The sequence below is a fragment of the Bubalus kerabau genome, chromosome 11, assembly GCF_029407905.1.
Source record: "Bubalus kerabau isolate K-KA32 ecotype Philippines breed swamp buffalo chromosome 11, PCC_UOA_SB_1v2, whole genome shotgun sequence".
Lineage (NCBI taxonomy): Eukaryota > Metazoa > Chordata > Mammalia > Artiodactyla > Bovidae > Bubalus > Bubalus kerabau.
In genome coordinates, this window is record NC_073634.1 from 32,364,758 (window position 1) to 32,380,361 (window position 15,604).

Consider the following 15,604-nt stretch of genomic DNA (forward strand, 5'->3'; position numbering starts at 1 on the left):
TCTCTAGACCCTTTTATCCACAATTATGTGATAGACGATGCAAAAGATAAAGGGAAGGGGACGAACGGATGACGTAACTGTGTTTCACTCCCTAGCGAGCCGTTGAAGAGCCGGTGGAGTGGCGCCTGAGAGGCGCTACTTTGCGGCGCGGAAGAGCATCGTAGTAACGATGCGCAGCACGATGATCGTTGAGCCCTCCTCTGATTGGCTGGTTCGTACCTGCAATGCGTCACTGGGGCTCGCAGCCGCTGCCGGGACGCGGTGCAGCTTCTGCCGTTGCGGCTCGGGCCGCGCTGTCCTGGCAACTGCGGTTGGCTGGAAAGCTTTCCTCCTCCACCCATCCTGCCTTGCTACATTTGCACGAACGCTTTCCCGCCCCGGTGTAGGGGGTCTATGAAAGTAGTGGTTAAGAATGAAGCTGAAAGACCCAGTGAAACCCGTACCCCGCGCTCTTCATCTCAGCCTCGTTTATCCGCCTTATGGAGGCCACACGTTTACCATATAACTCCCCCACAAAGCTAAAAGTGAAAATCACTCAGTCGTGTCCGAGTCTTTGTGACCCCATGGAATTCTCCAGGCCAGAATACAGGTATCCTTTTCCCTCGCCAGGGGATCTTCCCAGCCCAGGGATCGAACCGACGTCTCCCGCATTGCAGGCAGATTCTTTACCAGCTGAGCCCACAAAGCCCATGAAAATCTTCGTAAGGGCGAATGCAGCTGCTTACCTGACTAATCCTAAAGAAACTTCCGTTTATACTTCCCCTTTGGTGGCTCAGATAGTAAAGCGTCTGCCTATAATGCGGGAGACCCGGGTTCAATCCCTGGGTCGGGAAGATCTCCTGGAGAAGGGAATGGCAACCCACTCCAGTATGCTTGGGCTTCCCTGGTGGCTCAGACGTTAAAGCGTCTGCCCGCAATGCAGGAGACCTGGGTTCGATCCCTTGGTTGGGAAGATCCCCTGGAGAAGGAAATGGCAACCCACTCCAGTCATGGACGGAGGAGCCTGGTGGGCTACATACAGTCCACGGGGTCACAAACAGTTGGACACGACTGAGCGACTTCACTTTGCCTTCATCATGGGGATAATTTACCAGGAGGGGAAAAAAAAAACGCAGTATACAAAATTGCAATAGCTCCTTGATACTGTGGAATAATAGGGTTCTGGCTTGGAGTGAGAGCTGGGTATGAGTACTGGTTGGGTCACTTTTGTTAGATGTATGACCTTGGATGAGTCATTTAATCTTTAGCCTTATTTGTAAAATGGAGGTTATAATACCTATCTTGAAAGGTTATAAGAATTAGAATCATATAAAGATTAGCATCTAGGTAAAGTGTTGAAGTACCTGGTACAGGGTAGGCACACAGTGGTTACTATAATAAAACCATAGTATTGTGTATATGTGATCATACTGAGTTTCCTAATGAATTTGCCCTTTTGAGTCTTTAATCTCTCAGGTTTAAATGAACATTTTTGAAGCCACATAGAAATTAGCTCTGAAATTGGCATCCTTGTGCACTGTTGGTGGGAATGTAAAACGGTACAGCCGCTTTGGAAAATAACATGGCAGTTCCTTAAAAAATTAAAAATAGAATTACCATATGATCCAACAATTGTGCTTCTTGGTATATACTCAAAAGAACTGAAAGCAGGATCTTAGAGATATTGTTACACACATGTTCATGGCACTATTCAAGACAGCTAAAATGTAGAAGGGATCCAAGTGTTCATCAGCAGATGAATGGATAAGCAAAATGTGGTTTACATCTGTTGTACATAAATGGCATACTATTTGGCCTTAAAAATGCTGCAATATGCCACAGCATGAATGAACTTCAAGGACATTATGCTAAGTGAAATAAGTCACAAAAAGTCACATACTGTATGATTCCGTTTATTTGAGGTATTTGGAATAGTCAAAAATCACAGAAACAGAAAGTAGAATGATGGTTGTCAGGGAAAGGGGGAACAAGGAGTTATTGTTTAATGGGTATAGATAAGAGTTTTGATTCTACAAGATGAAAATAGTGGTGGGGATGGACGGCGATGGTAGCACGACATTACGTATTTAGTACCACTGAACTCTACACTTTAAAATGGTTATGACGGTAAATTTTACGTGCGTTTTGTCACACATGAAAATTTTTTTTTTTAATTTTTGAACTTTTAATTTGGAAAACTTTAGATATAAACTATATACAAGTGGACTGTAGCCTACCAGGCTCCTCTGTCAGTGGAATTCTCCAGGCAAGAATACTGGAGTGGGCAGCCATTCCCTTCTCCAGGGATATACAAATGGAGAGAAAAGTATAACCAAAAAAGTACCAATCACTTAGGTTTACCAGTTTACAGCATTCTGTCATTCTTGTTTCATATATTCCCCATACCCCATTTAAAAACAATTACCTTCTTGGTCCCACCCAAAATAAGCAAGGGTGTGTATAACCTGGAATATTTAACAAGTGAATAGCAATAATTTATATACCATATAAACTCATTTGAAAATAATGTAATTGTTACCTTAGAGGGGGCTTAGAGGATTTCGCCCACCGCAGAGGTTCCAAAGAGGGTTCCCAGAGAACATGACTCCTCCGTTGGGTCTGACATGATAATGGGCCAGGAAAAAGCAAAAAGGCAGGGAGGAATAGAGCAGCAAGTTTAGATGAAAGAAAGAGCAAAGGCAGGCAATTACATGGCACAGTGGAGGAGTGTCAGTGGTTAGGCATTACCAGGGTGAGCCCACTTCAGGAGATAGTGCTGGGAAGTTAGGAAGAAACTAGGGATTCATGCTCAAACTGCAGTTCCTCAAGAATGTTGGTAGAATCACTGCCCAGAAAAAATCCTCTTAGGCACAACAAGACTTCATAATTTTCTGGTTAAAAAGCACAACCTTGTAAAACCTAATGAATAGCATTTTTAGCAAACCAAGGTAAGATCTGCTTATTGAGAAGAAGGTTCCCTCCAGAATACCTCCAGAATGCCCCACAAGACCAAAATACTTTCTTAACAGCTTATCTGAAAACAGCTTAACTTGGAAAGCCTCAGTGGAATTTAACCTGCTTTAAACAACTTAGACTGGAGAAGGCAATGGCAACCCACTCCAGTACTCTTGCCTGGAAAAGCCCATGGATGGAGGAGCCTGATAGGCTGCAGTCCATGGGGTCGCTAAAAGTCAGACATGACTGAGCGACTTCACTTTCATGCATTGGAGAAGGAAATGGCAACCCACTCCAGTGTTCTTGCCTGGAGAATCTCAGGGACGGGTGAGCCTGGTGGGCTGCCATCTATGGGGTCACACAGAGTCGAACACGACTGAAGCAACTTAGCAGCAAACAACTTAGGCTTCCCTGGTGGCTCAGATTGTAAAGAATCTGCCCGAAATGCAGGAGACCCAGGTTTGATCCTTGGGTCAGGAAGATACCCTGGAGAAGGGAATGGCTACACACTCGAGTATTCTTGTATAGAGAATTCCATGGACAGAGGACCCTGACGGGCTACAGTCCATGGGGTCACAAGAGTCAGACATTGAGAGACGAACATTTTCAAACTTAGACATTTTCTCAAGCCATCTAAAGTAGTTCTTTCACTAGACCAGAGGTGGATTCGCTTTTTTTCAGTCACGTGAATCAGACACAAAGTAAGAGCTCTTTCAATTAGTATTGGCAACCCTGTGACCTTCCTGTCAGATGAATGACTGCTCAATAAAAACTCTGGACCCCCCAGTGTGCTTCTATTGTCCTTGCTAATATGGTGAGGCATTGATGCCACAGGGGGAGGGCTTAATTAACTTACCCCACCAATGAAACAAGGGCTTCCCTGGTGGCTCAGACAGTAAGGAATCTGTCTGCAATGCAGGAGACCCAGGTTCCATCCCTGGGTTGGGAAGATCCCCTGGAGAAGGAAATGGCAACCCATTCCAGTATTCTTGCCTGGAGAATTCCATAGACAGAGGAGCCTGGCATGCTATAGTCCATGGGGTCACAAAAAGTCGGACACAGCTGAGCTACTTTCACTCATGAATGAAACACAGTGTACCACTGAGGATGTCACTTAAAAGTGGGTAACTGCGTCAGAATTAAGCTGAAATCAGAGCCCTGAGGCCACTCTCCCATTACCCTCCATTCTGATATCACCCAAGTCTAAGGTTTTCCTCAGACATTTGTCTCTGATTCTTCCTCAGATGGAAGAGCCATCAACAGTTTTTTTTCCTTCAGGCTAGTCATTAAGAATATTCTCTCTTTATACAATACCCCACCAGTATGCAGTGCTTTTACACATGAAATTTTTAATGATCAGAAATTGAATGACAAAAATGAATAATCAGTTATTCTAGAAAACGAGTTTTTAAAGGGATTGATGTATAATGTAAAGCTAGCTTGAGTATAATATACAGATGCATGCTTACAGACAGATATATTGAATCAAAGAGCTTTTAAACAAATATTTGATAATCAAATATGTCTGTTTAAAGACAATACAGAAAAGTTCTTCCTGGTTTCTTAGGTTGAATTTTATTAAGGCCTCTCTTGCAAAATCTTCCTTGCTGACCTCTCTAATAAGAGAAAGAAAATGAGAGAAAAAAAAGTCGAGACATACATTTAAAGACATTGTGGTTTTTGTGTATTTGAGACTGTTCCAAATCAATTTATTTATAGAGCATTTGTCTTCCACAAGATGACTTACAGTGCAGCTTGACTTTGGCAACTGCCAGCTGAGAAGCAGAGTTGGTGACTAACCATTGCATCAAGGCCCGGGAGGTTGGTTGTCTACTTTCCTCTCCTGACTGGTGAGATCTTACGGCTTTCTAACTTTGTCTATCCTGGGAAAATAATAATTCACTTCCTCTCCAGGCCTCAGTTCCTCAATTTGCAGAATAGAGATAACACAAGCCCCATCCTTTGACACTTCTGTAGCTTCTCTCTTCCAGCCAGCTCTGCTATGAACGAAGGCACAGGACAATCTCAGTGGCATTCTTTTTTTTTTTTGACTGTGCAGGGTCTTTGTTGCTTTGCGCAGGCTTTCTCTAGTTGAGAGAGCAGGGGCTATTCTTCATTGTGGTGTTCAGGCTTAGTTGCTCTGCAGCATGTGAAATCTTCCTGGATCAGGGATCAAACCCACGCCCCCCTGCACTGGCAGGTGGATTCGTATCCACTGTACCACCAGGAAAGTCCCCCAGTGGCATTCTGGATTGCAGGTCCTGTGTGATTCTCAACAGGTGAAAGAATTAAGCCCTAAATGCCCTAAGGCACTGACAGTGTGCATCAACTTCTCTCCTATGCATCTAGACTAGAACTGGTTTTTACACCAACCTGGAGATAGATGACAAAATAGTACTTAGATGATTTTCTTGTTCTGTGGTTCAGATAAGGAGCCCTGGTTGAGAAAAGGAAGCTATCCCCTTCCAGGACTACAGGGTAAAACAGAGCTGGAACTAGAATACAACCAGGTCATGAGACTGTCTCGCCCACAGCATCGTCAGTTTGATGAGGAGTGAAGAGTATAGGGAAAACACTGAATCCTCCAGACTTACTGAATAGGCTTATGCTCATATACACATGGAAAAAGCTGAGGGTCATTAACTTTGATATTGACACTCTGCCACTCACTCACTTATTTATTCATTCAAAAAAAAGATATCAATTTAGGGTGACTAACCATATAGGGTTGCCTAGAATTGAGGGGTTTCCTGGGACACAGGACTTAAATTGCTGAAACCAGGCAGTTACAGTTAAATTAGGGTGGTTGGTCACCCTAGAAACCATGAACACTCATTTAATATATCAGATCAGATCAGATCAGATCAGTCGCTCAGTCGTGTCCGACTCCTTGCGACCTCATGAATCACAGCACGCCAGGCCTCACCAACAGTCTATTATAGCATGTATGTGCTATAAATGTGCAGTGAGAAGAATGAGTTATGATAAGAATGACCCCAGGGGCACATAGGAAGACAGCCCAATGGGCAAGAGGAAGACTTCCTAGAGAATGTAATCCACAGGAATTTGGGTTAAGGTGGAGAAAGAGGGAAAGGTGTTTGAAGCAGAGAGAAATAGTAAAGAACAGAGACATCGTCATCACCATCATCACTTCTACCATCCTCGTGACACTTGCAGCCATGGTGATTGGTTGCTCACCTCAGGCCAGGCCCTGTGCTGATCATTTTATATACACTGTCCATTTTATTGACCATTCTATTCCTCTTGAAACCCTCTTCTTGCTTGGCTTTTGGAACTTAGCTCTGCTAGCATTTCTCCTGGCAGTGTCTCTGCAGGCTCCTTGGCTGGTTCCTTCATCTGTTGCTTAAAAGATGGCATGTCTCCAAGTTTAGACCATGGCTCTCTTTTCTTGTGACTTTGGATACCCACTGTAGCACCCTCCTCCACTTGCACAGCAGTGGCTGTGTGCTGATCACCCCCAAATACAGATGGCCAGAGGTAAAGTCTCTCCTCAATTCCTAATTAGTATTTTCAGTTGCTCAGGATCACCTTAACATTGGTAGGCTCAGTCAAGAGTAAAAATGGAGGCTTACAGAGTGTATGTTAAATGTGTTAAAGTCATAAATCAATCTAATGAACAAATAAAATATATTCTATCCTCCTACCTTGATGTATAAACTTTCATAATAACCTGGAAGGCTGTGGTCAATTGTAGAATTTCAGATTTCCACACCAGACCATGAAGTGTGCGGAAGTCATCCTCTAACCCACGGCGTACAGTTCTCTTCTCACCCTCAGTCCATCACATACTATAAGGGGGCTGGCATCAATATGTGCACTCACTCTGGTCCTTGTGACCACGTCCATCATCAGCCCCACAAATAGCTGCTTCTCAACCATCCCTCAGAGCCTAGAAGCAGGATCTGTGCTATCTGAGCAAGGAATTCTGTGATCCTGGAGACCTAGAGGAGTCTTGAGTAGGAGAGAGTGTGGGCTCTGGGTAGGAAGGTCCCTGTGGCCCTGTGTGGAGGTGTGCTTCTGGAGGAGAGCCAGAGCGGGGCCCTAAGACAGAGTCCTCTCTTGAAATCCTAAATGTGTCTATTGACAACTCCTCTTACAGGCCTTCAGGCCCTGAAACATCACATCAAACACTGAACCCAGCATTATTTCACCTGGATCTGCTTTCCTGTATTCTGATCTCATTGAAAAGTGCTTCCCTCCACCCCATCATCCAAGCCACACTGCTTGCAGATACCTATGTCTGCTCCTGCTGCTTCCTCTGCCTGGAACATCCTTCTTTGTGTTCCTACTACCTGCTGCATATCCATTCATATTTGCCCCGAGCATCATATTCCCTGTGATGTCTTCCTAACCCCACAAGCCCTCTCTCCTTTGTCCAAAGAGAAGGAATCACTCTCTCTCAAAATATCCTTATAGATCAGTGAGACTGAGTTCCTTCAGGGACTTTAACTATCTTTGTACCCTCACTATCTTGCATGGTGCTAGGACATAGCTGATGTTCAGTAAATTTGTTGACTGAATAAGTGGATGAACAAAGATATTATTGTTTTGTACATGCCTTTTCCATGTGACTTTAAGAGCACTAAGAAGATTTTTCGGAGAAGGCAATGGCACCCCACTCCAGTACTCTTGCCTGGAAAATCCCATGGATGGAGGAGCCTGGTAGGCGGCAGTCCATGGGGTCGCTAAGAGTAGGACACAACTGAGCGACTTCCCTTTCACTTTTCACTTTCATGCATTGGAGAAGGAAATGGCAACCCACTCCAGTGTTCTTGCCTGGAGAATCCCAGGGACGGGGGAGCCTGGTGGGCTGCCGTCTATGGGGTCGCACAGAGTCGGACATGACTGAAGCGACTTAGCAGCAGCAGCAGCAACAGCAGCAGAAGATTTTTACAAAGCCTGAGTTATTTTATGAACACCAAAATCTTTTTTATCAGAGAGAGTAGCCAGAGGATAATTCTCATCTTCTTATGTAAGTTTTATTTAAATCAATTTGAAAATGCTAAATATGAACTTAGTCAAATATAATTTTCATCTTCCTTGGAATTTTTTGGATGTCATTATACAATGATTGTTTATACAATTTTTAGGTTGTAATTTTTTCTCATCTTATTTTGAGAATTTATGATTCAGACTATATTAGTTTGATGAAATTAAGAATTAAAGCAATTAATCATCACATAATTAAGCTAAAAAAATTGTGCTTTCAACTTTGAATAGTTTCACAGAAAAGAAGTAATTGATGTTGTGGTTCACATTGTGTTGGTAATGTGGGGGCCTCCATGAAGGTGTGAATTCTCTGCAATGGTACCTCAAATTTTAACTTCATTTTCTTCATACTAGCTTAATAAGGTAAAAATCAGGATTCCCATTCTCAAGACTGGGAAGTTGTCATTATTGGGGGTCCTCTCTTTCTTTCTCATTGTTTTCCATTCCCTATCTGATTATCTAGCCAATATTTCTAGGTTCTGTTCAGAGAACTTAGAGTAAATCTTCATTTTTATTGTCTTAAACTAAACTTAGTGAGATGTTTTCCTTAAGTGACTTCCTTCTGCCCGAGAAAAGGGGTGTCACTTAGCGAAAACATCTCCTTTCTCTTACTGCCATATTCTCATGTTCACTGGCTTCAAAGTGAAGCAGTCAGAGCCCCTGCCATTCATGTGGGGGCTGGGGGGCAGAGAGGTGCCCCTATTACAATAATAGGATTGATTAGGAATAAAAGAGCTTCTGTTTTTCCAGTCTCTGACTGCCAATTTCCTCAGAAATTTAGTTCTCAATTTATCTTTAAAACTTGGGACAGAAAAGTTGAAAGAAGAGTACAATAAACCATTCACGTACCGTCCACTTAGATTCAACAGTGGCTAACATGTGCTGTGCTTGCTTTCTCTTTCTCAGTCTCCATCTCTCTAAGCTCACCTGTGCATGTGCACACACACACACATACAAATGTGAAATTTTTTTGGATGAACCATTTGACAGTAAGTTACAGACATTACACTTCAGCCCTAAATTTCAGCATATTTCTCCTAAGAATAAGGATATTTTCCTAAAAGGCACAACACCATTACCACATTTTTTAAAAATTCCTTAATTTTATCTTTGAACCAATCTATACTTAAATTTCTGTAATTGTCCCTGAAATGTGTTTTATGGCTGTTTCATTTTTCCCAACTAGATCTGACAAGGATTACACTTCGCAAGGCTGTGCCTCTTTAGACTCTTAATTTTTTTAATCTGGACCAGTTTCCCCACCTCTGTTTTTTGCTCGGGATGTTGATATTTTGAAGAATCCTGTACAGTTTTCTTTCACAATGTCCGTGCTCTAGATTTGTCTGATTGTTTCCTTCTAGTGTCATTTAACTTGTTCCTCTATCCCTCTGTTTCCTATACAGTAGAATTCAGGTCTTAAGGCTTCACAGATTCAGGATGAAGACTTTTGGCAAAAATACTTCACAGGTAATACTGTGTATTTCACACTGCATCATCTTAAGAGCACATAACAGCCATTGTTCAACTCTTAGTGATGACTAATTTGATCACTTAGTTAAGATGGCATTTATGAGACCTCATCATTGTAAGGGTATATTTTCCATTTTTAATTAATAAGTAATCTGTGGGAAAATACTCTGCCACTGTGTGAATATCCTGTTTCCTAATAACTCTTACCTAGTGATTTTATCATCCACTGATGATCCTTGCTTAATAATATAAATACATTGCAGGTTGCAAAAAAACCTTTTTTTTAATTCTATGATCCCTTTGATATATATTAGCTGGCATTCTTTTTATAAAGAAGTACATTCCTCTCCTCTTCTTTCATTTTCTGAGTATTCCTATTAACTGGTATGTTTTTTAAAAATTGAGTGTACTATCAATTACATTCATTTTAGTTTTTCATGCTCAAGTTGTTCCAAATCTGGCCAATATACACTGTTCATGCCAGCTCTAGTGTACTTTTGACACATCTCCATCAGTTTTTGAGTAGTTTCTTGCTTTCTGGCACAAAATGTTCCAGGCTCACCTTGTACTTACTCTGCTCAGAACTGGAATCAGTTGTTTAATTCAAGGATCCTCAGAGATACTAAATGCACCCTTTTCTTTTTGGTTTTTCATTCCAAACTTTTAAAAACTCATCATTCTGTATTTATTGCACTCAGCCAATCAATAAACATTTCAACGGCTCTCCCTAGGTCCTCAGATGTTTTTCTTCTCAGTGCAGCTTTTATCCTTGCTGTCAGTGCTATCTCTATACAGCTCTTAATGTCTCCTTCAATCCTTTCCCAAGGTGTCATATTGGCAGGTGTAAAAAGTGAGCACTGAGTCAAACTGGAAAATGGATAACCTCGCAAAGCCCACTGGGAAGCTGAAGTTGAAAGCTTAAACAAGAAGGGCCTGGGGAAGAGAAAATCACAGACCCTCCGCAGGCATGATGCAGCTGTAACTGCCCTTGACAGAGAAGCCACATCTTCCTTCAGCCCCTGCTCTCATCCTCACACCTGTTTGCTTTCTAGAAACCAGAGAGAACTGGAGGCTGGCAGGAGCATATCTATAATCTCAGAGTTCAGTGCTTCGGGTAGGGTGACCTTAAGACCAGGAGAGAAAGGAGGTAGCTACTGTTCTAAGTCCCCAAAAGTCATTCCCATATTCATCTGAACCCACAAGACTATCATTTTGGCTATTTGTACAGAGAACTCCTTTGCTAATTTTTCTTTTGTGTTCATGTTTGTTTCTACATTTGAATATCTTCTCTCCAGACTGCCTATATTTTTAACAGTAAATAAAGTGGAAATATTATTAGGTACCTTGATTCCTAGCTATCTACATCTTATTAAAGCTCTTAGCTGTGGATCAAAATTCTCCTTCATCTATGCCTTTCTGTATCTAGTGGCATTATCTCACAGAAAGCCCTGCATTATGCTTTCCTTGCCCCAGAAAGTGCCTCCTGAGCTACGCCCTCTTCTGCCTTTGAGTCATCTGACATCATATGGAGGGCCACCACTACACAGTGACTCGGGGGGTAGGGATTTGTATCCAAGTCACCAGCAATCAGCTCTGTGATCTTGGGGTAAGTTTCATAACCTCTCTGGACCTCAGATTGCAAATAGTCATGTAATCTCTTATTTGAAGGGTTTGTTCTGTTTTTTGTTCTTTTTTTTTTAGTAAGGAGAGGGAGAGAGACATCATAGAAATCTTTTCCCTAAAAGTATACATTGTTTGGGTGGGAAGAGATTCCAGAGGTCATTTAATGTAACCTTCTACCAAAGAAATTAAGGCCCTAAAGATGAGATGATTCACCCAAGTCCTGTATCCAGCTGAAGGGAGAGCCAGGTCTAGAAGCCAGTGTCCCCGACTCCTTTCTACACCATACACGGCGGGCTCCCACCTCCACCCTGTTTAAAATTCTGCTAACCCTCTAATCCAGCCATGATAACTGCAGTAATCCCTGTCCCCCACCCTCCTTATCTTTCTTTCCCTGTTTTTATCACTTCTGATTATAACAGTAGCTAATATTTTTCAAACACTATATTCTAGGTTCTGTGCTAAGCATTTTACAGTTAGTATCCCATTTAATCCTCACAGCAAACTTGTAGGGTCAGTTCTACAACCATCCAAGTTTATAGATGGAATAGCTGAAGCTTAAAGGATTTACATAATTTTCCCAGTCACACAAGCTGGTAGAGCTCAGAATTAGATTTATAACTCAACTCTATCTGACCTCCAAACCTATCCACTTCACTTTTCTGTCTGTGAATACAGTACTTAGTCATCCATCCATTCATTATCTGGGTTCTTACCAGCACCTACTAGTTAGTGCTCAGCACTGTTCTGGGCACGATATGAAATAAAAGGAAATGGAAGACCCTATTCTAACAGGAAATACAGAATCTATAAATGTAAAACAACTAGAACACATTTCAAGGCAATATATATGACATAGGAATTCAAAGTAGTTCTTTTTTTATGTCAATAAACTAAGAACTTTCCAAAGGCAGGGTTTCAACCTACAGTTTCTAGAATACAGTGGGCTCTAGATGGACAATGAAAGTAATCTTTTTTGTCAGACAGAAAATAGATGTTGGCATTGAAAAAGCAGGTTTACCGCTGAGAGTCGAACTTAAGTTCTCTGTTCATACAGAATTTTCAGATCCCATTAAAATTATGTCAACAAACTACCAGCAACAAGAAAAGTTGAGTATCTACTATATGCTAGGTACAATGATGGGCACCTGGAAGATAGAAAGACAAGGAAGACAGTGGGAACACTCAGACCAGTCAGAGGTAAAGCTGAACTGGGGTGTGCATAGTGCCTTATTGCTGATGTGGTCAGAAGGGGCTAGGCTTTAGGATTATCTAAAGCATCCTGGGGAAAGAGAATTACCTTCCAATGGGAAGTGGAAAATGACAAACTTGGTATTTGGAGGGTTCCAAAAGAGGAGAGGAAGTTTGGGGTTTGAAGTGAGGACTTGGTAAGCCAGGCAGCCCTCAGGCTTCTAACCAACCTCTCCATTTAGGGGCAGGCTCCCTTAAGATGGGAATTTGATTTGTTTTCATTGCGCTAGTGTACACTGACTCACTCCTAGATCTCAACACCTTTATGAGTGAATAGTTTAACTATTTGTATTCCTTTGTTAGACTTTGGAGTTATTCAGTCAAATTAAAATCTTAAAGTCAATACATTTAAAACCAGTTTGGTCTGATCTGAGACACCCAAGTCTCCTCACTGGAGACCACTTTAAAGTTGTTGAATCATGAAATGATCATGTTACTGTCATCAACAAGTGGAATCATTTCTTCCAAAACTGACGTTGGGTGATGACTTCCTTTCCACTGGAACTTTGTATCCTTCAATCTGGAGTTTTATGATGTAGTAAAATAACAATGACAGCAACAAATGGAGTTTCCTGGACAGAAGTAGAATCTTCCTTCTTTAGGCATTTCGCTTTCTCAGCCCTTTAGACAATAGCTTTAAAACATTAAAATATGCCAACTGGCCTCCAGAAAATGAAAATAAATGGCCTCCCAAGGTCCTCCCCAGTCTCAGCATTCAGAGATGCTTCATATATATACACTAATTAATTTTCCCATCAGTGTTTTCATTAGTCAGTAGGGCTGTGAATGTTACAACCCTTTTGTGAAAGGACTGAAATTGAACCGGTTTTTACAACATGGTGGGCTTCTAGAGGGCCCTTTTGCCATCTTCCTAGAAGCTCCAGCTCTCCTGACAGGCTGCCTCTTCTCTACAAGGGTCTGCTCTATGGAGCTTTCTGAACTGCATATGCAGAAATTTCCCCTGACTTTGTGGGCAGTGTGTTGGTAATTCTGTGGTATGCAGTGATCTAATACCCAGGGAGTCTGTTACCATGCAACCAAAGCTGAGGTCAATTATGGTTCCCCATCAGTGACCCACAGCAGTTTTCATGCCTTTCACTGCAGTCTATTTTGAAGTGCAGGCACTTTAACATTTTTAAAGGGAACCAGAATTATCATTCAGCTGATGAACTGCCATACAGACAGACATTTTCTTATGATTCATTGAAGTGCAGGTCCTAAGAGGTAATGCATTCCATCTCAGTGTATTAAAGAGAGTGAAGACAAATAGATCAGAGAACAAATCAAACGGTGCACATCAGAGATGCCAAGCTCAAGAGAATAACCTTCTAATATTAATATATGGGCTATATAACCCACTGGGCAAAAACATGTTTTATTCAGGAAACCAACAAATCAAGTAATCTCTCGATAGAATGCCATTTATAGGTCATTTGAAAATTGAATCCATAATCTTTAATAAAGCCTATTTATACCAACGATGAAGCAATCTCGAATAAATAAAACTGAAAGCAGTGATAAATTAGCTCCCTAGCCTTTATATGTTTATTACATTGTAATCATTCAAATCCACTGAAGTCAAATTTGTCTTACCAATTTCCTAAATTCAATCCAGTGAGCTCCTGGTCCTTACACAAAGTCAATTCATATTGTCAAGTGACAGTAAGAAAAATCAATATTATGCTGGGTTTTTTTTTAACCATCCAGAAGAACATTACTAAGTGTAAGTAATAATACAAGTTTTACCATCCAGAAATCTATTATTTATATGTAAATTCTAGCCACATGCTCTGATACCCTTAAAATGGCAATGAAATAAAAAGCTGACCCTGGGAAATATGTCACACCCAGCATGGTAGAAAAGATCCCTAGGGCCTTAGTCAGGAAATAAAGAGCTGTGCTAGAATTTTATTGAAAAATCGTGATGACAAAGCCCTTTCCATTTAAAAATCATAGTCCATCATCGTCATCAAATCAATGGTTGAAAATGAATGGAGAGGGTCTCATTTTGCTTTCTGCTTGGCACCCAGCATTGGGTAACGCACTCCCATCACCAGCTACAAATCAGATCAGGAGACGGCTCAGAAATTTCCCTAGAATGACGACAGTGTTCCTGTTCAGCAGAAGCCCAAGCCCGGCTGGAGCGTGCCTGAGGCTGCCGGCTATACATCTGCTTCTCACTGATCCACTGTCAGTCTGTGGGATGCAGGCTTCCCCTGGTAAATGCAACTTGCCCTCCTTCCTAGGAGCTCAAACACACGCAGTCTTCCTCCGCGCTGGGGCTGCAAAGGCCTCAAAACATTTATTCCTCCTAAGTCGGCCTTGTTAAATGCGGTGAGGTATTTTTTTCTTAACTAGGATTTTCAGGTAGAGGTTGCGATTTGAAATAAGACAAAAGAGACATGGGGCGGTCCCAGGCAGGTCTGAGACCTGCTCTCTGGGACCCAGGCACCGCCCTCCAGTCCACTCCGCCTGGTCTGCGGCGGAGGGAAGGGAGGCAGGCGGATTCCTCGCGGAGGAATGTGGAAGGAAAGGTAAACAGCGCACGTGAACTGCCCAGGGCTGCCCAGAGCCAAGAAAGGGGCATTCTCCCCTTGCCGATCCCAGGGCAAATATTTACCGACCCGGACTCCGGGCGTGCGCAGCGCTCTAGGCAGCTGGCAAGGGCCTGGCCGGCCTCGGGTTAGGGCTACGGACGCCTCCCGCCTCACCTAGCTAACAGGGCGAAGGAATCGGGGCAAAGCGTTTCAGAGGCAGGAAAACGTGGTTTGAATGCTCTGGCTTCATGGAACAGCGATGGCCTTGATTGAGTCACCGACACTGAGCTTTCTCGTTTCCTCGCTGCACCGTGAAGGGTAACAGGGTCTATGTTGGAGGGGGACTGTGAGAGCTAGAGTCAGTGTCCGTCGACCGCCTGGCACCGCAGAAACCTGTTTTCCAGCATCTTGCCCTCACCGTCCCCACCCTTCCCGGACTCTATTGGACAGGACGTTCTGCATCCAGCAATGCAGCCCTTTGTCATCCCCCTTCCTGGGGCTTGTCTTATTTCCACATCAAAGTTGCAAGGTCCTAGGGAGCAGCAGCTACGGCCTGCCCAGCTCTGCAGGTCCCTCAAGATCAGCCCCAGCGTCACTGTGGCCTCCTGAATCACACGCAGCTGCCTGCTCAGAACAGAGGAGAAAGAAGCCATCGCTCTCTCCCCCTCTTCTCTCTCTCTCTCTCTTCTGCAGCAGTCAGGCCGGCAGCCAGAAAAAGCCCAGTATCTCCCTCCATCGTTTCCTGCAGCCTCCACGCACCTGAGCAGAGGCGGAGAGGATGA

At 42.8% G+C, this 15,604-nt stretch overlaps 1 long non-coding RNA gene across 1 annotated transcript; it reads left to right on the forward strand.

Annotated features, from left to right (window-relative positions):
• The first annotated feature begins 137 nt into the window (after positions 1 to 137).
• Positions 138 to 10,745, forward strand: LOC129623034 (uncharacterized). The gene is made up of 4 exons (XR_008700262.1): positions 138 to 211; positions 4,654 to 4,784; positions 9,348 to 9,411; positions 10,241 to 10,745. It is a non-coding gene; the product is annotated as an uncharacterized LOC129623034 (long non-coding RNA).
• Positions 10,746 to 15,604: the final 4,859 nt, after the last annotated feature.